The sequence below is a fragment of the Cheilinus undulatus genome, linkage group 22, assembly GCF_018320785.1.
Source record: "Cheilinus undulatus linkage group 22, ASM1832078v1, whole genome shotgun sequence".
NCBI lineage: Eukaryota > Metazoa > Chordata > Actinopteri > Labriformes > Labridae > Cheilinus > Cheilinus undulatus.
Genome location: NC_054886.1, coordinates 12360912 through 12382823, shown reverse-complemented (window position 1 = coordinate 12382823; position 21912 = coordinate 12360912).

The following is a 21912-nucleotide window of genomic DNA, read 5'->3' as shown; positions in this document are numbered from 1 at the left end:
GAATGAATCTAAAAGAACAAAAATAATTGATTTCATTGAAATGTGGGTAATCTGATGAAGCTCAGTATGGTTCAGGATTTAATCCCAGATATCTCCTTTTATTATCTTCAACAGAACATTTATCTTTTACGTTTTTTAATGCTATTACGCAATACTTTTAAGACTCACAGTGCTTATGGGTACAGACACATAGAGACCTTCACCAGAAATCTTTGCACTTCCTAGACAATAGAAGTAATTCCTGCTATTGCAGCGAGAAAGACCATTTGAAATCCATGCATGCGCTTGCTGCAGTATTCTTGTTCAGGTAAGTGGACCCTTTAATCTTACGACTTTAATTTTTCATTCAGCAGATGAACCATCAAGGCATCAGTGTGTAAAAAGCTATCTAAAGTGCAAACAACCAAGAAACAGGGGGAACAGGCTAGAATAAATGAGGCTGAGAAAAGGGGGTGAGACTAAAGAGAGAGGTAAGGAGGGCAAGAGTGGGTGCTGATATAAGGAGCAGGAAACATAGAGGGGGTGAACAGGTCTTGGCTGGTCGTTCAGCTCAAATATAGAAGAGAATGATTGGACAGAGGTGAAGAAATGCAATGTTATACACTAGCATGTCCATTAATAAAAGATTCAGTTCAGTGTCAGCGCATGAATATGGATAAATAATTTTCTCCAGGAGGGAGAACAGGTTTGGGGGGGGGGGTGAATCCAGCCAGGCGTCTTCTAGCATGACAACAGCTTTTTATTTTTAAGCTTCTGCAGCAAGGGATGGAAATAAGAAATTCAGAGGTAATTAAAAAGGGAGAGAAGGAGTGACAGGAGGACAGGAGGGAGGAGGAAGAGAGTGTCGTTTGTGCCTCCCAAACATCTGCTGACTGATAAGCAGAAGTGGAAGGAAGACAACCCTAAGTTTGTCTTAGAGCTTAAAATAGACGTGGCGAAATGTGTGCATGTGAATCATATGTCATTTAAGTACTGAAAGAGATTAAGGGGTATGTAAGTCCCTTTAAGTAAGAAGGATTCATACCTCAGGAGTAGAGGGATTCTGTTCAGATTTCCTCTCTTAATGTGGGAGGGAGATCTCATGTGGTCAAGGTGTCACCCATCACCCAAAAATATTTTAGATTTTTTTCACTTGTTCAGTTTAAATTCTAAACAAAGCCCCTTCTGTAAATGCATGTAAATGTGAGTTTGTGTGTTTAGATGTATGTACATTTTTGGGCACCCACAGGATATGCAATGCAAATGGCAAAGGCCAAATTAGCACACTATCTACTATGAGTGGCCTTCTTGTAGCTCAATTTGAAATATTGCAACACACAAATAAACTATCATGATATAGTGCACAAATCTGCTCAGATCAACTTTTTTAGAACAGGGGAACCACAGCTCAAAAGTTAAATTTGAATTTCAGCTGTCCATTTAATAGCCAGAAGTTTTGCAGCTTTTTTGACAGAGGACAGTGGATATAATCGGAAATGGTGACAAGAGAGCGGGGAGAAACAGGCCGAATTTGAACCCTGGCTGCCCGCACGCCTCAAACCACCAGGCCATCTGGCCACCCCGAACCACACTTCTTTATCAAAACAAGAGCGAAGAGCCACACTGTAAGCGCCTCTTGGTGCAGAGGACATTTTCCCTCTTCTCCCAACTGGCCACGGCGTTTAATCCACATCATCATCCACATTTCCTGAACTCCGGTATCTGGCGTGTCAGGTTAAGAGTCAGGTAGACTTTCCCGCCTGTATAAAGACAGGTGTTAGTGCCCTCCTTGTCTGAAACCTGGTAGCTGTGTGGTAGAAGTGTTGGGTGTGTGAAGCTGTGGAGAAACACTTGTTGATCTGGTTTAAATCAGACATCTAGTGTGGTTTCTTGTGAATTTAGATGTGGTGAAGGAGTTTTCTGTTGATCCTGGCTGATGTGTGCTTTGTAGTCTTACACTGAAAAGATGAGCCATAAGGGTTTACTGTGTTTAATTTCAGGCCAATAACTAATAATATTACTCATTCTTGAGGAAATTCTGCCTTTGTCCGTCTTCCTCTACTCACCTACAGGATCCAGCAATGTTACCTTTGTGAGAAACTGAACCAACTGGAATACACATGGTCTTTTGTTTTGTTTTCTCTAGGCAGAGGAAAGAGCTGCAGGGAGTACGCGTGGGGTCCACATGTTTGCATGTTGTACGACAGGTCTGAGGGTAGTGGTCACCTTTTAGACTGGCTTCTCTTTGCAGTGTAGATTTGCATTGTTGGAGATCACTGGGACATGGTGGTATCTATAGGGGGTTTTCAATAGAAACTCAATAAATCAAATTCTCATTAAAGTGTAATCTATGTGTTGTGGCTATTTTTTTTAACCTTTTTAAACATACCTAACTTATTTACTCCTTTTCCAGGTATTCTGAATACCAAAAGTCTTATTTATTAACTAGATCAAAATTGCAATTTCAGTTGAAATTGCATTGGGATGCTAAGAGCTCAATTGTGGAAGAACTGCTGAAAATAGCCGAAAGCACAAAAATAGCTGAAAATAGGATAAAAATAGCATAAAATGGCATAAAACTAGCTGAAAATGGCATTCAATAGCTCATAAAAGGATTAAAAATAGCTGAGTAGCCTAAAAAAAGCTGAAAACAGCCTAAAAATAGCTAAAAGTTGCCTTTAAATAGCTGAAAATAGCATAAAACAGTAGATTTTGGCCTAAAAGTAGCTGAAAATTGCATTCAATGGCTGAAAAAGCATAGAAATAGCTGAAAATAGCATGAAAGTAGCTATATTTTTAAAATTATTAAATTTAGAAATGAGAAAAGTCATAGCAGTAGAATGACGAAAAAGCTGAATTTTTTTTAAAGTTTAAACCGTGTTGATATTGCAAAGTATGAAGGAAGCGATAGCCGGCGTGGATGAAGAATGATAAACAAAATGGCCGATGCAACTATCAATAGTGTGGATGCTCAGCATCCCCACTAATGAATATATTTGTGAATCAAATGCACGTCTTCTACTTTGGTCTTTCCTCACCTGAATGTTTATTTTGACCTTTTATTTGCCTTTGATAGTCTGTCTGCTTTTCATTTCTTGTTAAGTTGCTTGATTCTTTCAAAAAGCCATGCTTCTTATCGCCCCAGATTTACAGAAATGAGTGATTATTGACATTCTATCATCATCATTTAATATAAACAGTAACTTTACTAAATCTGAATGCCTTCTGTGCTCTCTAACTACTGTTGTCTTAGTACTTGCTCTGACTTTTATCCCAAACAGTTAACTTTCTTAGTTTCACTGTCACCTGCACTTTATCGAGTTGCTTCAGATACTGCCAGTTATGTTAAGTGCATTCAAGTGTATGATGTTGTCACTGTATTCTTGAGACACAGTGAGATGAAAGCCTGACAGCTACTTCCAGTAGCCGCTGATGTTTGTGATACAAACGCCTCTCCTGCATCGCGATGACAGTTTTTCTCCCAGAAAGACAAGACTGAAGAGATTTTTTTAGACAATGTCAGGAAATATTCTTTTGTTTTTCCTCTGAGTACACGAACAGGTAGTCACTCAGGGGCAAATGTAATATGACAGATATGGTTGTTGGAGATACCTTGTGGGCAAAAATGAGAGAATGCTGATCTGTTCAGGAGAAAAGGGGACGACAGGGGGGGAAAACACCAGTAAATGTCAAGAAAAATTAACTACTTTCCTTGATTGTTGACATCAAACTGACAGCTTGTCTTTAAATTTTCTTGAGGCAATAATAGAAAAAGAAACATTCAGGAATATAAGTGTACTTTGGTTACTTTTATGCTTTGTATTTGTTTACAAAGAAAGCATAATTGGGATAAGAGGGATTTTATAATACTGGGTTCTGTACGTCTTTGCTGAAATGGCCCACTGTGCTTTATCAAGTCCAGAGTTGATGCTTTCAAACATTTACAGGGAGACAAAAGAGCACTTCATGCTTACATCTGCTGAAAGGCTTTATGGAGATACTGGTTTCCTTTTCCAGCAGGACTTGGCACCTGCCCACAGTGAAGCCAAAACTACCAGAAACTGTTTTGCTGACCATGACATTACTGTGCTTGATTGGCCAGGCGATACAAACAAGCTAAAGGCTGTGATCAAAGCAGACTGAGCTTTGACTGAGCCACGGACTGATCGCCCCCATTCCACTGATTTGTGCAAAAGCAGCTCCAACAAAGTACTGACTGCTTTAACGAGTTGAATTTTCCAGGTCAACATTGATGTATTCTAAACTTTTTTTTCTTGGACTGCTTATTTGTGATATGATATTTTGAGACTGTGGATTTCTGATTTGTGTGAGGTCTTGAACTATTTCACTTTGTATGAGATGTTTCGAGAATATATGAAAGTTGCACTTCTGAATTAAATCACAGGAGAAAAACTTTTCCAGGATATTCACATTTTTGGATGCATCTGCATATCTTTTACTTCCATGTTTAAAAATTCTTTTGCAGGTTCAAGAATGGCAGGAGTCTTGCCGAAATGTACGGGAGACTTCCTCAGTCAATAAGCAGCATCAAAAGAAAAAGTCTGATCTAAGTATCCGATTTTTTAAAATGAAAAGTATATATATATTTATCTAACAACTCTTGATGCATTTAATGTTGAAACAATGTTCTTTTGTTGAGGTTATTTTCTTGGCCCTTTAATGTCGTTGGTTAAAAAAAGCTAGAAAATTATTCACACAGCCTATTTCTTCTGTAGTCGGTATTTGCCCCATTACTAGAACATACATATTGGGTTTCGACAACCACGTTTTAAGGAGTTCTGTCAGTGTACCATTGCACTAAATTGCACTGTATGAAGTCACATTGCACTGTGCCAGTTAAATTGATCCAGGTTTTCTAAAACTGTCAGTTAGCAAAACCCTGAATGAATGAAATGAGAAGTCAGTCATATCTGTGTGTTAATGTCGAGCCAGCTTCCAGAAGCCTTGATCAGCAAAGAATCCGCTCATTCATTCACTATCTCTTCCTTTCTCCAGATTCTTCCTTGAGCTCCCTCATATCCCCGAGGACAGACAGACAGGGAGGCAGGCTTTGGGGGGATGGGGTGATGGTGGTGCTGATGGGGGATGGAGGCAGGGGTGCAAAGAACAGCGTTCCCAGAATGTCAACACCCACACATGAGCACATCACCTTATGTACATGACACACATATGCACACACAGCTGAGAACCAGTTTTAGAACTACCTCACCCACTGGCACACACCGAGACTCTCACACAACTGCTGCCACTCTTCCACCCAAGACCCCCCTTTGAGGTTGCTCTGTGATTTAATTGGTGTAATTATATTTGCATACGGCTGTCCTGTTTCAGCTAACACACACCCCCCACACACACTACTGTCAAGTTTTAATAGGCATGATAATTGAAAATGGTTCTCCCTCTAGTGCCCTGAAGGGTCCATCTGTATATTCTGGGAAGGATCATTGCTCCATATATTTACTTAGACAAAAAGCAGCTCATTTAACTCAAGCTTAACTGCTAATTGTAGACTTTAAAGGTTAACAGGCCAGAGACAAGCATAAGGTTACACATTTGAAGATGATTGATAGATGTTGAATTATATCAATTGTATCTTCTCATCCATTTAGCCTGTGCCCATTTCATATAAGAATCCACCCCTCATTTTTAAATGCTAATGAAAATAGTATCATAATCAAGAGAAGGCTGGAGGTGGGAAATCACTTGACAATTTTCCATGTGTAATTTAAGCTCTGCAAAAGCTTTCTGTATGACTGAAAACTCCTTGTCCAGAATGAGCCCCAACAATATAACATAATTAGCACCAAAGCCATGCATCTGTAGCTGCTGATTAACATAACTATTGGAAAGAGTTGTATATCCATAGCTGCAGGAATTAGGAAGCAGCTTGGTTGGTTCTAGCATACTATGCTATGTTCAAGGTTACTTAGTGAACACTTTATTATTTTATGTAATCTAAATAAGCATATACAATCATTCAATCGCCTGTTTCCTTACAATGATTGGTGTGTAAGCCTGGTGATGGATTGAAATTACAAAAAAATAGAAAATCAGAGATTGTTATTTTCATAATATTCCAAGCCATGACTTACTCAAAAAAAAAAATTACTGCATTGATGATCGTCTCTAATTAATTTAATCCAAACGTGTAAGAACCTCAACCACAGAGTGATGGCTTTCTCTTATTTTCATCCTTTTTTCCCACAATTTTTCTTTCCTTGCTCGTGTTAATAAATGCTGTTTTTTCAAGCAGATCCCATCAAACAGTCAGGAGCAGTGACAGGAGGATTGGCTTTCTGAGCTAACCCCTTGAATGTTTTCTCTAAACCTCAGAAACTTTTTAGGAAGGTCAAAAATGGGGTGTTAAAATTGAGGAATGCAAACCAATGAGTTATGATAAACAAGTGGGCCCTGCTGATCACAACATAGAAATTCTAGTAGCTAAATAAAAAAATAAAAGCTCTAATTTTTACCTATAAGAGCATAGACAAACTGAGGTATGTGCAAAAGGTGCAAGACTGCTGACTGGAACCTGTGACTGTTGAGTGGTCATCAGAGTGACTCTGAGACTACAGAAAATACTTTACAGTGTTAATAAATACTATTTTTTTTATCAATAGTTCCAGTTGTAAACATTTAGATTAAATCCCCTCAATCCCTATCTTATTTAATTTAAAAAATGATATTGGACAGTTCCTGACATTTTATTATTATTATTTTATTTTATCATGCAGAGAAGTACCAGACAGTATTCCTTGCGTTCTCAGGACCTCTTCATGCTCTCTGTCCCAAACGCTCAGACAGAAATTGGGAAAAGGGCTTTTGGGTACTCTGCACCCTCAGCCTGGAATCTGTTGCAGAATGACTTAAAGCTCAAGGAACTGGTGTCCTTAAATGTTTTTAAATCTAAAATGAAAGACATGGAGGCTGATTCTATAGGATGTCTATGTTTTAGCTCGGCTGTTTGAACAATTGTTTCCCAGATATGACTCAAACATGGTTTAAATCCAAAATGTTGTGCTTTTTAATTGTACTTTGTCTGTCTTTGTATTTCTGTCTGTAACTTTGTGTTTTTGCTGCTGTCTGTCTTGGCCAGGTCTCTCTTGAAAAAGAGGTTTTTAATCTCAATGGTTCCAACCTGGTTAAATAAAAGTTAAATACATAAATAAATAAAATAAATTAAGTTTTTAGGAGGCAGAATTGAAAGCTGTCGATTGTTAACATGTTGTATCAGGTATATCTGTACTGTGAAAAAGACACTTTGAGAGCAATTAAATGTTTTAAATGATATTGGGTGTAAAGGATGCATTTTTGAGCGAAACTGCATCATTTTTACCCAAATGATTTGTAAATTTTCTGGCATTTTTAATCTAAATTTGTGTTTAAAAATTGATTTGAAATACTGCATTTATCTGCCTGAGACTCCAAGGTTTCTAGAAAGAGCAGGGACAGGAAATGTCATCTACTAGATACAGGTGTAGCAGCTGCAGTTCTAGGGGCACCTGATCCAGCTCACCACATACTGGGTGCCTTGGACCCAGTGGAATGGAGCAGGCCTAGGAGGGCAACCGCGTGTGTCATGAGGGGGTATGCTGGGAGGGATACCTGGAGGGAAGGGGCATGGACCTAGCACAGGTCTGGACGAGGGCCATCAGGAGGAACAGTGCAGGGTCATGGTTGACGCGTTGAAGTGCAGAACCAGCACCACATGCCAGTGAGCCCTCCTGAGTTTGGGCTAAACCCTGCAGTATCTGGCTCTGCCTCTGGTTAGGGGACATATTTCAATCATTGCTGTATTTCTGTACAGCAAATTAACCTGACATGCCAGATAGACTGTTTCTTCCTTGCGTGGGATATATTTTACATCCATCTGGGCAACAGTCCATACATGGTGTTTGGAAAAGGCTGAACCGTTCAAAAATACATTTGAGGGTGACCAACATTAAGGATGAACTTTCTGTCTGTCACATTAGTTATGTATCAGTCAGTGACTAAAGATATGATGTAAAAGGCATGCACCGCTCCGGAGTAAACTACACAACACAAACTTAACAAGTATCTAATACTGCTGTTCACTGTCAGTGGAGCCAGTTGGTAAAAAATTAGCAGCAATAAGCCCCCCCTTTAAAAAATCACAATTTTCCCCTTAAGACCCTTTTAGGTCACTGGATATATTCAAAAATCTTAAAAATTAAAAAAAATTAAAAAAAATCTTTTTGTCTTTACTCCAGTATAACAAATGTGAATTCATTTTCATCATTTTAACTGTGTAAATGCCAGTTTATTTCCATAATGCCACTTTTTTATACAAAAAAGCTTTATTTTCTATTTGATGAATGCAAAGTGGATTTTTATGTGTGGGGACTATCTGTCTGGGATATGTCAATGATTAGCAATGACAGTGATTTTGATAGATTATAACTTTTTTGTGCAGTTACAAAAAAAAAACATAAACTCACACTTCCTCCTGCAGCCCAAAAGGGATGCCATTACTAAAAAGCCTTCATTTATAACAAAAACATGATACACTCCTATTACATTACAATTTTTTTTATAACTTTATGAACTCTGAAATGAAATTAATTTCAAACATGTTAATAGTAATTTTTTTGGTTTGCAGACAGGTAGAAATGTACAATTCTGTCCCTGGCACAATGAAAGCAAATGGTTTTAATGATAGTCAGTGGGGCCTAAAAAGGCTCCAGGAGGAAGACTGTCAGTTTTTGTCTCCACTGTGGAAAATTTTGTCAACACAGTGTGGACACTGAAATTCCAAAATGAATTAAATATGTACATCTTTTTCTGATATCCTAATCTCAGCATGATAACTAAAAAATGAGAGCAAAATATAACTGAAAAGCCCTAAAAGGGTTCTAGGAGGGTCTGAGGGTTAATAAAGAAATGTCCATTTCTGATAGAAACTGCTGCACCAAGGCTCTCTTCATTGACAGCCATTGTTTACAGGCTTGCAGTACAACCAATCCACGCTCAAAGTTACTGCTGTTTTATTCTAAAATGAAACAAATTCACACATCCAAATGAAGCTTTGCCCAATGAATCTGCCTGATGACAGACATGGAATCTAGCCAGCCCATCGACTTTGCCAGGATAAGCGTAAATCAGACTGTAGTTAAAAAGCAATGTGAAACAAAACAGAATACTGGGCTTGAAAGATTCTGTATACGTTTTCTGAGCCTTATAATATGAGAATGAGTTTTGTTCTTTAATTTGTCCCCCACAAGAACAACTTCATCTGAAAGATAGCAATTCAAATGGAAAAAAAAAATAGAAACATGGATGTAAAACTCTGGAGACCAAATAGATCGATAATGTTCTTCAGTTTTCTCACTTGTTAATTTCTTGCTAGTTGCTCTCAGCCATTAGGGTACCATTGCTCTTTGTTCTCTGCCAGTGTAAAACATGCTGGCGGCTCAAAGGCAACATTGTGGGTACAGTTCCAACAGATTCCTGTCAGTATTGTTCCCTCTCTCTCTCAGATTTCTGTGCTGGCCTACATTACTGCTCATTCTGCTAGCTTTACAAGTTTTTAGGTGCATATGATTTGTATGGCACAGATGATAATGGAGCAGGAAAGTTTGCATTGTTAAACATCAGATGCAATAAAACAGGTATGAGATTGTGCTAAAGTAGATGTTTTTTTCATGCAAATTACCTTAAATAGCCTCCAGTTCCTTCCAATGTACATTTAAAAGTCTAGGAACTGATCTGCACAATAACAGACTGACATCCAATCTCCTGCCTCTCAAAAGGATTTTGAAATGAACTCTAATTCATGGCCATGTTGGTGTGACAGCTGCAGTTTTACATAATGTACTGTTACATATTTTAGGCTTTTCATTTTTTGTATTCGATCAAATCTCTCAATCTTTTTCTTTTTTTAACCATGTCTCCCTTCCCCCTCTCTCCATTTCTCTATCTCTCCATCTCCCTCACCTTCTTACATTTATGAACTCTCTTCACCTACGCTATCCATCCCTCCCTCTCCCCCTCCACCCCCTCATTTTCCACACATCAAACCCCACGCCTAAATATGAAATTTGATTTTCTTTCTCTCTTTCTCATCTCTCTCTCTCTCTCTCTCTCTCTCCCTCTCTGTGGATGAGGGTCTCTGGGTCTTTTGTTCATCCACCCGCTCATGTGGCCTCCTCCGGTTGCCACAGCAACCGGGTGTATACATACTGTTGCTCCAGGAGAGAAGTCGAGATGGGAAAAAAAAAAAGGATGAAGAGAGATGAGAGAGACAGGCTGAGCGGGATGTGATGGAGTCACAAACAAGGGAAAAAGAGAGTAAAGCAAAAAGGACAGAGAAGGATAGAAATACAGTGATTGAAGACAAACAGTGGCAGAAATGGAGACAGAAGGAAAGAGAAGACAAAAGGATACAGCAGAAATGAGAACAATGAAGATATCCTTATTCTTAAGCTGTGAGAACATTTTTTTGCCCAGATTATTTTTTCTCAGAATACAATGGCTCTCTAATACCTTGTACCAACTGCAACACAAATTTATACATGTAATTCTTTTCCAGAACTGCACTTCTCCATTCTCTGCCCATGTATCAGGTGAATGCCTGTTATTTTTTCAATGACAGCAAATTTTGCATCTAATCTTCCACCTTAAATCTTCTTTTATCATTTTTTGTTTTTATCAGCAGGTGATTGTCCTGAGGGTTTAAATCCTACTGTACAAAGTGCTATAAAATGCTTCATGTACAGTTTCATAGCTGAAAAATCAAATATTTCAATGCTTGGCAAAGTAGTTGCAAAATATTTGCTAGGAATGGGCAAAAATAGAGCAAAAGAAATCTAGATTTAATCGCCATATGGCCCACGATAATTTTCAAATCCAAATTTTAAAAGCTGCAATATTTGTTTGACCCGAAATATGTGACAAAATACCACTTTAGCACAATTTTTTTGCAGCATAAATGTTACGCTCTCTTTGGATGAGGGTCTTTTGTTCATCCATCCACTCATGTGGCCACCTCTGGCTCCCATAGCAACCAGGTGTGTACATACTGTTGCTCCAGGAGCAAACATTCAAGTTTCAACAGTTTGCAAAAATCCTACTTTCCTTACTATTTTTTTTCCTCCATCAAAATGAGAATAGCATGAAAACGATCATTCCCTTCGTTACAAAAATTAAAATCCAATTTGCAATAAAAATCAAAATAATTGCAGTTAAATATATTTTCAGAATCATTTAGCCCTTGTTTAATCTATCTAATACTGTGTTGGTCATACCTTAGAATATTTGATTGCCTGTTTTTGCTGAAGAATACATGAGACAAGGAACCCAGAAAATAATTGCATATCAAATCACAATATTGGAAAAAAATAATAGCAATTAGATTGTTTTACCAAATCATTCAGCCCTAATATTTGCACAGAGAAGCTAGAGAAAAAAACCCTGAACAGGACATCTCCTCATAAAAAATTTTTTCTACATGAAAATCTCCCAATCATATAAATCAGTAACCAAATTTATCACTGTACCAAATATTACCATCTACAAATGAGAAGGGGGGGTCAATCCTCTACGGCAATTATTCATTATTCCATATCCTCTTATTGTCCGATTTGTGTTTGAGTATCTTATATATTAAAAAATGGGAATAGAAACAGAAATCATAGGAAGGGGACAATGTGGAGTATGTTTTTAAAAAATGAACGTAGAATTAGGTCATGCAGAATGAATCAAAGGTGAAGGGAGAAAACAGATTGAGACAGCAAAACAGGGGGGAAAGACAATAAATACCAGCATCCTTGTCAGCATCTTCCTCTAACCAGTTGTCTGTGTTTGCTGTATCAGGGACCCCGTAGGAATCCAAATCCTGCAGACAAGCAGCCATCTGCCATCTTGGATCCGGCCCAACGCTGCTATTTGGAGCCATGATGGTGCCCAGTCTAACACATTCAAAAGACATACATTCCAAGTCATGGTCAACGAAGACATCTTTTAAAAGGCATTAAGAAGACAAATGCTTGATTGTGTGTAAATGAGAAATAATCTAGTCATTACATTTTAAGACAAGCTTGTTAAAAGTAACTTTACCGTATATTCAAATAATGATGATGAGTGTTGGCAGTGAAGATATTTGAGTTAATGCCTCATCTACCAGATAAAGTCACTGCATTCAGAGTCAAAATGGAAAAGAACTTTTAATCAAACATTTACATGCTGGCACCTAATAGAGCAAGCAGCTGTTGTTTTGGAGCACTAACACAATCTAACTGTGATTACACCAGATAAATGGACTAACTTGTTACCATCAGTTAAGCTTCTTCTTAAGTCTGATTAGATGACATAATCATTCTGAAAAATACAAACAGATTAAAAAACAATAGAAGAGAAAAGAACTGCCCCCTCTCGAAAAGAAGACACGTTTCATATTAGATGGTTTTAGCTGTGGGTAATATCTTTTGTATCAGTAGGCTTTCTGTAGATGATAAACAAGGGCATGAGCTGGAAACAAGCTGAAAAGTCATCCGATGTCTGGTTTGATAAGTTGATCGCAGTCTTAATGCACGGCTGGTGACCTGTTTATATGATGACTGATTGGCTCAGCACAGCGCTGGTAAGAAAAGGATGAAAAGAGGCGTGAAGGAGAGACGGAGCGAGTAAGAGTAGCTATCAGTATCATGATGATCATCCATGCCAAATGTGCATGCACACACACATAGGACCGCAGAAGGATCATGGCGCGACGCCCTGATCTCAAGCTAATGCTGAACCATCCAGACTCATTGGCATCATTCCATCTTAGACACACGAATGCACACAGGCTCTCTTCTGGCAGCGCTCCATTATTAAAATAATGGCTGTTCCCTCATACATATACATACACACATGCTATGGGGCTACCGTGGAGCATAAAGAAACACCTTAATATATATAGTTGTTTTTCCTGATAACAGAGACATTCATGGCTGATGAAGAAATTATATCATCATTACAGGGCAGTGCTGGGCGAAAACTGTGTAATGAGCTGCAGAACAAAAATGTCGGGCATGTTTGAATATATTAAAGGAACTGATATAAGATGAAGAAAACTTAAAAAGAGTAACTGACCTTTCGATAAGCCCCTCCCTAAAACAGCCACTCCAATCCTAGGATAGCAACCGTAACTATGCACGGGAGGCCTGACACGCTTTCAGCAGATGCTAGTGTACTGAAGCAGTGAGCTCAAGGGACCTCCAAGGCTTTACAGTGGGGGGTTAAATTTTTCACTTTAACAAAGGCAAAACACAGAGAAGAGATGTGAGATAAACAGTGTGGAAGACTGAGACCACATGAACTGCGACAGCAACTTAGTTAAGTCAGCAAATAGCTAACATTAGCACACGATTATTAAAAGCTAACGCAACATTAGCTTGAAATGTTATCATATCTGAACCGTGCAGCGAGAGCTATGTTGTTTCAATATTTGTCCCAAAGGGTCACATATTTCTGTCCGAGTTCTTACCCCACTGTAAAAACCAAGCCTGACAGTACCATGAACATGACTATTAAAAGTCATTATTTCATCCATCTGTATGTTAGTAATTTAAACAAAAATAATAAAAAACATGATCAGCTGTTTCTTACATTCGTATAGTCTGTTACAACATAGACGCTGCTGCGTTTAATGCATAAACATCAGCACTTAGCTTCAGGTTAGCCTGCTGGCTTCTACCATAAAAGAGCACCTCCAGAGAAAACACAAACTATTACAACAAATAGCTTAGCTAAACAGCAGTCAGTTCTCATCAGACGCCAAATTAAAACTCATTATGTCAATCAAACGAAGGTCTTGCGGTCTTATTCTTCATAAGCTGAAGAATTCCACAGCAGCCGCTTTTGAATTTATGTTGCTAATCTGTCTGCAGTCCTCCAGGTTTCAGCTTCATTATATTCACCATCAATGATCCATCATACCGTCATTTTCCTGCACAGTCGTTAAGGGTGGGAGAGAAAAAAAATCAATAAAGCATAGTATCGCAATATTTTGTCTGGTGATGTATCGTGTCATCTCGTCCACCAAATATCTTTTTTTCAAATTAATTGCTAATATGAACTGAAGTCTATGATAATGGAAAAATAAGAGGGGGGAAAAGAGGGGAAATTTCATGCTTTTTTTTCCTGGTTTCCTGTAGGGGCACTGCAGAAACTTAGTTTAAAAAACTGTAATGGATAAAAATCAAAGTTGTTGCACATTATTCACATATTCAAGGCTGTGGCAATCCGTTTTAAAGAAATCCAGTTTGCATGTAGTGTAAACATTTTTTTTTAACATTACAAATATTGGGTGGAGGGTGGGGGTGGGGGTTGCACTTAAACTGGGTTTTAGGCTTTTCATTTTTAAACTTGTAAAACAATCAATATTTGACAGCAGAAAAATTTTATGTCTATTATTCTTATTCTTATTTATGTATGCTGCCAAACAAGGGTTAAGTGTCATTGAAAATTTCTGACTATGAATAAGATTCATACATTTGCATGGGTTGAGTTTTAGCAGTGAAAGAGAAATGATGAGTGTGAGTAATGATTTAAAAGTGGCTGAGCATTCCCTCATGAAAACCCCAGTATCCTAGTTTGCAAATTTATGTAAATCATTTGTATTGCCTAAACACAAAAGTAAATAGAGCAAAACATTTACTTATTCAGCAGAACATAGCAAACTTTCTAAAAACCTTTAGCCTATCTTCCTTCTGTATTCAAACCATGTACATTTCATTTTAATGAGATCCTTGTAATCCTGCTTATTTGTGTCTGGATTTCCCTCATTTTTATCTTTGGGCCTATATCACTCTTTTTACCAGGTCAGAGGAATTAAATATGCCCCATGTCTAGTGTATAAATAATTGCAGATTACATGTGATTACATGACACGCATATGCACACACACATACGTTTGTTTAGTCTAATCCTAAAATCATTTTTTCCAACATGTGGTAAAAAGCATGTGTCAGTGTTGTGACTGACATAGAGACAGATTAAAACAGATTACTTCATCAACTCAAAGTGTGCTTAGTCGCACCATCTTCATCCATGTAAAGCATCAATATACTAAACGAGGATGCTCTGAGGTCAAACGGTACATATTGGTGCATCTGTGTGACCAGGCATGCATAAAACAGTGTAAACATGTAATAAACAGCCATTGCATTGTGAGAACAGGTGTACATATGTGTTAACATGTGCACATATATGTTAACATGTGCACATGTCTCAGCTGGTGTCATTTGGGAAATCACTGAGAGGACTCAGAGAGGATTGTCACATATAATAAAAGATGCTGTTAATAATGGGTAGTGTGTGCTAGTGTGTGTGTGTGTGTGTGTGCACGCTGGAGTGGAGGATCCATAATCTGTAGGATTAGTGCCCATGGATTGAGACAGATTAAATACAACACTGAGATGGGAATCCTCCTGCAGAAAGACAACTTGTTTGTGTGTGGGTTTAACAGCGTGAGGACTTTGATTAGAGGAAATTTCCAACAGAACCACTAGGTGTCACACTTGAGCACAAGCAGTTCAGGCTATAACAAATAGGTTTAGCCCAAACTCCTCCCCCAAAGCCAACAAACTCGTTCATAAAAACACTGATTTTAAGCTACAGTTTTCCATCTATCCATTGTCTATATCCCTTGGGGGGGGGGGGCTGGAGCCTGTCCCACTGTCCCAGCTGTCATTGGGCGAGAGGCAGAGTACACCCTGGACCCTGGTTGCCAGTCAATCACAGGGCTGACATATAGAGACAGACAACCAGGCACACTCACATTCACACCTACAGCCAATTTAGAGTCACCACTTAACCTAACGAGGTGGTGGGAGGAAGCCGGAGTACCCGGAGAGAACCCACACATGGGCAGGGAGAACATGCAAACTCAGCGCAGAAAGGCCCTGACCAGGAAGTGAACAGTTTTTGTTGTGAAAAATTCTGGAGACAGAAATTAAAACTCAGCAAAATAAGATAATCAATTAAAGGAGTTAATGAATATCAAATTCACAGGACCGGAAAATCAAATTTAGTACAGCCAGACACAGTTAATGTGAACTGATGCTAACCTTGAGCTTTTTCATTGATTTTTAAGGTGTATACTTGTAATTCAATCACCTTTTAGCTTTTCTGCTAATACTAGCTTTGTGAAAGCTACTGCAAGAATCTTCAGGTTTTTGCACAACTCTTATAAGCAAAGCAATACTTCTTTTGACTATGATGATTATGATAGTGTTTTATGAGGAAACAAAAACTTTCTTTAAACAGTTATATGTTGGAAATCTTTGTTGGGGAAGATGCTAGCAAAGTGCTAACTGCCTCATTGTCAGCTAATGGGGATTTAAAGTGCTAGCTGGAAAAAGTGAAGCTTCTCACTGATAGCCTCAATTTCTTTGAAGGTCATGAAGATGCAAAGGTATTCATGTAAGCCTGTTTTTAATACCAGATTAAAAAAAAAAAAAAACTTTAACTTTTTACATACTGTGCTTTTAAACACACCGTATGTAAAATTCCTCCAACAGGGGGCTCTCACTAAAACAACAACACATTATGATGAATACAGACCTGCATAGCCCAGCTCTGTCCTGTTTTTGTCTTGTTTTTAACTGTGGACTCCGTTCAGTAAAAACAGCACCTTATACAGCATTTTTACCAATCAGAAAACCTGACATTTTGTCTCCATTAATTAATTTATGTGGAGGAAATGCACTGAACAGCGCATTTCAGGAGTCACTGAATTCAAATGTGGGCTGGCAGAGGCACTAGAGTGCATGCACATCCTAAAACCTCTTCCAGTATGAAGCAGGAAAACCCTTTTCAGTGTGTCTCTCCCTCATAATGAGAAATTTGTGAATGAAGACAAAACATTGGTTTTCCTCAGTTCAAAACAAGAAGTAGATGGAGGCCGTTGGAGCTGGGCAGTGCTGAGCAGGTCTGGTCTTAACTTGCAGGAAATGCCTTCATAAAAAGACATGTAAAAAAAAAAAACCCTCATCAGTTCCCTGACTTTGAAAACTTTAGGAAATATCTAAGAAGACCTGAATGTAAAAAATATATATCTACCATAGGACCATCAGTCAATATAGATATTCCAGTTCAGAAATTCTCCATACTGTATCTTTAACATCAGGCAAATGTACTGATGGTTTCATTAAATATAAATACCCTGAGCCAAATATTTTCTTGTATTCTGCATACCTGATTTGTACAATGATGTTTTGGTGGTACCCATCACTTTCTTCACATCTTTATCAACAAAAGGAAAGGGATCTGTTTTACGTGGTATACAGGCACAAGTAGCATTCCTGGTAGCAAAAGAAAAAACAGAATTGAAAACTGCAGCAGTCACAGAAAAGGTCACTTTAATACCATCATTAGGTCTATTTACTGCTACATTATTGTGGAAAATCTCAGAGCCATCAACCACTGCAGTGCAGACAGCAGATGTTCTAGCTGCACAACATGGAGCTATTCTTGAAAATTCAATAATTTAAGGTCTGAGTCATGCAGCAGGGGACATTGTCCCTAAGATCATAGATCACCTTAACTGTCTCAGTGTATTTTCTGTTCACTAGACTTACTGTGACATCAGCATGTACAAAGATAAAGATAAATGATGCCAGGGGCCTTGCACAAAAAGAGCCCAACATAGAACCAAATAAAAACATGCACACATACAATTTAGTTTTCACTAAAATACTATATATCTCTAAAAATAATAGTTTGGACAACAAGCCTTCTTTAGGCGTCCAGAAATCCTTTCTGCATTTAACCAAACTAGTACTACTCTGCTTTCTTCTACTTTCTATATATCTCTATTTTCCTTTGACAGTCACAAACTACAAAACAAACTCACAAATACAAAGCCCACATCCTCAGATTTGACTATTAAATACACTGTCTGTGCTTTTTTTTATATCTGTGCTCAGAAACTAGCAAAACCTGAATTGCCTGTAGGCCCCTGTTCACAATTTCACAATCAATGCTTTCTGACATTTAGAGGAGAAAAGAAAGAGAAAGGTAAATACAGAGACAGAGCTCCTGCTGTGTGGGTGTGGGTGTTTTTCTGCATGTATCAACCACACACAGCAGACAGAAAAGTGAGGTCCATTTCCCTTAACCCACGTTTTAAGATGCACCTACCTACACCTGTTTAAATACCAACTTCAAAGCATCTGGCATGGTGAGACGTTTAACAAAGCAGTCTTTTTGTTCCCTTTTGTTCTGCAGGTTTTTTTAAACAGTGCCATTTCTTGGCAGTGCTTTATGATTTTTTTGGGATGGGATTTGCGCAAAACTCTGAGGAATGACTAGTGTTAATTTTGTCAACTAAAACTAAAAGTGTTTGTCAACTACTTATAAAGACTGGACAAAAGCTGTATTCGCACAGGATTAGTATTAGCCACAGGGCCAGTTTTGTCAGATCTGGACGTGTCTTTAGTAAAACGAGGGCAGAGGGCAACACTGAAAGCTTTCTGTGACAGAAAAGATGTTTTCGCTCTTCTGCCGCTCTGTTTCGCCATGGATTTGCAATCATTACTGATGGGGTCGGCCAGTGAAGAGCTGCAGCTGCGCTAGCTGTTAGCTCAGATGAAGCCGTAGGACAGCGGCAGTTTAGTCGGAACTGGACCACGTTTCTTTTTAAAACAAGAGCAAAGATCCACATCGAAATCTTGTCTTGGCAGAGAAGATGTTATTGCACGTCGTTTGAGCAGCCTTGGCATTGAATTTGATGAAGCTCCGCCATTAACAATCTGACCTCCAATTTCCACATACAGCAAATGCACCGTGAACCGCCTGCAAATCGTACTACGGAGCAAATAGCTCCCTCTCTAGTCTATCAGAGCATTTCCACAGCTAGCACTACAGTCCAACAGCTGACCGACTCTTCCCTCCGTTTCGTTCCAGATACGCTGCAGGTCTATTTCCAGCACGGGCAGCTGCAAAACCACGTCAATACCTGTCGATCAGAAAGCTCCAGAAGAGGAAGTCACAAGCATAGAATATCCAGTTCTTTCTAAAAACAACATAATGCAAGGACTCCCGATGGTAAATCATCACTATATCAACATTACATCTCATCCTGCAGGGAGTACAAAGGGTCACAGATGGGTCAGTGGGTCACAGAGCTACAACGGTGCCATTGATGAGGAAAGGTTAACTTTCAGGGATATTTAGCCAAAGAATTTGCATAAAACCACAGATCCTTTAAGCAAACATTAACCTTTTAACTTCCTAATGTATTCACTCAATGGCAGAAGAAATAATATCATGGACTTATACCAGAAAGGATGATAAATTAAGCCCCAAAGGTAAAATAGTCCCCGTTGACATACTTTTCCTGCATGAACTCGCAGTTCTCCTGCGATCTCTTCCTGCTGTTCAGGTCTAGAGCGCCACGGTGCAGCGTTCTAGACTCGCTTCCAGTGGGTGAGGTCGCTCACCTTCAGTCGGAGCAAACCCGCGGCGCTTTGGTGCGCGGCGCAGTTGTCCTATGTGGAAATTGTGGGTAAGGCAGTGGTAGGCTGCGCAAGAGTAGTGATTGGCCCGTTATGAATGTGACAGAAACTCAAGATTTTCTGAAAAGTCTTGCCCTTCCCAAATACTTTTTATGGGAGCTTTCCCAGATGAATGTGAAATATATTAATGCAATGGATATATGAAATAGATGATCTAGTGTGTCAAGTTTTGTTTGAAACTTTTGGGATTCTTTGATTCTCAACCTACAGATATAAGAGACAGCACAATTTCACACCCCAAAAACCAATCACTGCCAGAATACACAATTCAGTCAAGCATTTCAACAGGCATCCCAGACCATTGCTGTCAGCCATATACTAGGTTTTAACCTAGTCTGTTACCTTTAAAAGTGAAGCAGTATACCTACAATGACCAATGCTCATTTAAGCTAACCATATCATCTTTGTACTTAAATAGATTATGTGAATGTAGAAATAAGTATCAATGTTTGTTAGACCATTTTATTATGCTAAAAGCTTTCTGATATGGCCCAACACAAGCACTGTCTATACCCTGCCAAATCAATACATGTGATCTAGCTAGCACAACTAATGGAGGGAAAAGTAGTCAAGAGAATTGACATAGCGCTGCAGTAGCAGTGAATCAATATCAGGCTCTCCTCCCACTAAAATACCTCACAATAATAATACATTTGAAACATAATAACACCAAATCTATTATTACAGTGCTGTCAAACTCATACAAAGAAGAATTTTCTTGGAAAATATTTAAGCACAATATACTTATTGGAAAATTGAACCGGCCTTCTGCATAGTCAATATGGTTGTGGTCCAACAAAATGAAGTCTAGGTTGCTCTACTTTCTCACAGTATTGCACAGTGTGCAAAACACACAGCCTCCTTCATGTGCATGTACAGGACTATGGGAACTGACAAGCTTTGTTGTGTTTTGTGGATAAAGGAAATCTGACCATGCAATTTTCTTAAATAATTAGCTGCCAAAAGTCTGGACAAATCTGCTTCAGTTTCTGCACCAGCATCACTGCTGGTGTAGAAACTGCAGCTCTGTGAACACCCTTCAATCAGCAATCAACAGGATTACTGTTCCTGTGTTCAGGACATCAGCCTGTCAACTGTGACTGTGATGGCTGCCCAGACTGTCAGTTCAATGACAGACATGGTGAGGATGAAGGTGGCCTCTGGGTGTAAATGATTGTATCGCATGGATCTTTTGTTTTTCGCACAAAAGCATGAAGACGTTACATTGATTTGAGACATATCTGTGCTGGAAAGAAATGAAAATGCTGAAAATAAGGTTCAGGATAGCCAAAGCAGATGCTGTTGCAACCTGTAAAAGCAGCTTGCTTCTAGAAAATGACATCTTTTTTTTCCAACTCTACAAAGCAGTCAACTCTCTTTCTTGGAAACAGTCCTCAACCTGCCTCAGGCTCTCCTTTGAGACCTTAGGAATGGATCACTGAAAGGTCAGGATTTGCTTTGGGGTTGAGGTCACTGCTGAGGCAAAGGTGAGCGTGTAGGGTCCATGTACATGGGATGGGATAGTATTGTAGAGGTTTTGTGCTTCCTGAGTCACCTTGCCTCAAATGCAGCTGTATTTAAAAGCATTTTTTTTGAGAGATGAGTCTAATATTTGGTTTTCCTTACATGTCAAGTGTATTTTGTCTCAGAAATATGTTGTTTCATCAAGAAATTTATCAGTTCCTGACAAAAGAGCAAATGGTTGCTACAACCTAATCAAATGGCACAGAAACCTAATTGAGTCATGTAGCAAGAATGCGCTGTCCAATCCTAAACCATGCAATCAAAGAAAAACTATGGAGGTTCAGCAGGGTTACAAGCACAAGTAAGTCAACCATACAGATTGATGGTTTATAGCACAGGTGTCAAACTCAAGGCCTGGGGGCTCAATCCGGCCCGTGGACCAGTTAAATCCGGCCTGTAAGATGATTTCATATTTCTGTATAAAAATGTATATAAATGTGAACTTATCCTTGACGATTTAAGCTATCCTTGTTAAGTCACAAAATCTGAAAAAGTAAGGAGTAAAAATATTTAGATAAGAAGTCAGGAATTTGGGAAAAGAAATTAATTGTTTTAATTTCACATTTTCAATTTAGCATTTCACAATTAGGACTCAAACTTGGGATTTTGACTTTTTATTTCATACTTTGAGCATTTGAACTCATAATTTTGAATTCCCATATAAAATTTTGAACTTTAAGATTCATAACTCTAATTTTAAAGTGATATTTTGACCTTTTTAACCAGTTACTTTGTATTTTACCTCATATTTTCAACTCCTAACTTTGACTTCATAATCCCATAGTCTGACCTTTTAAACTCACAATTTAAAATTTTGAATCGTATTTTGACTTAATTTCATGATTACAAACTTTATTTCATATTTTGA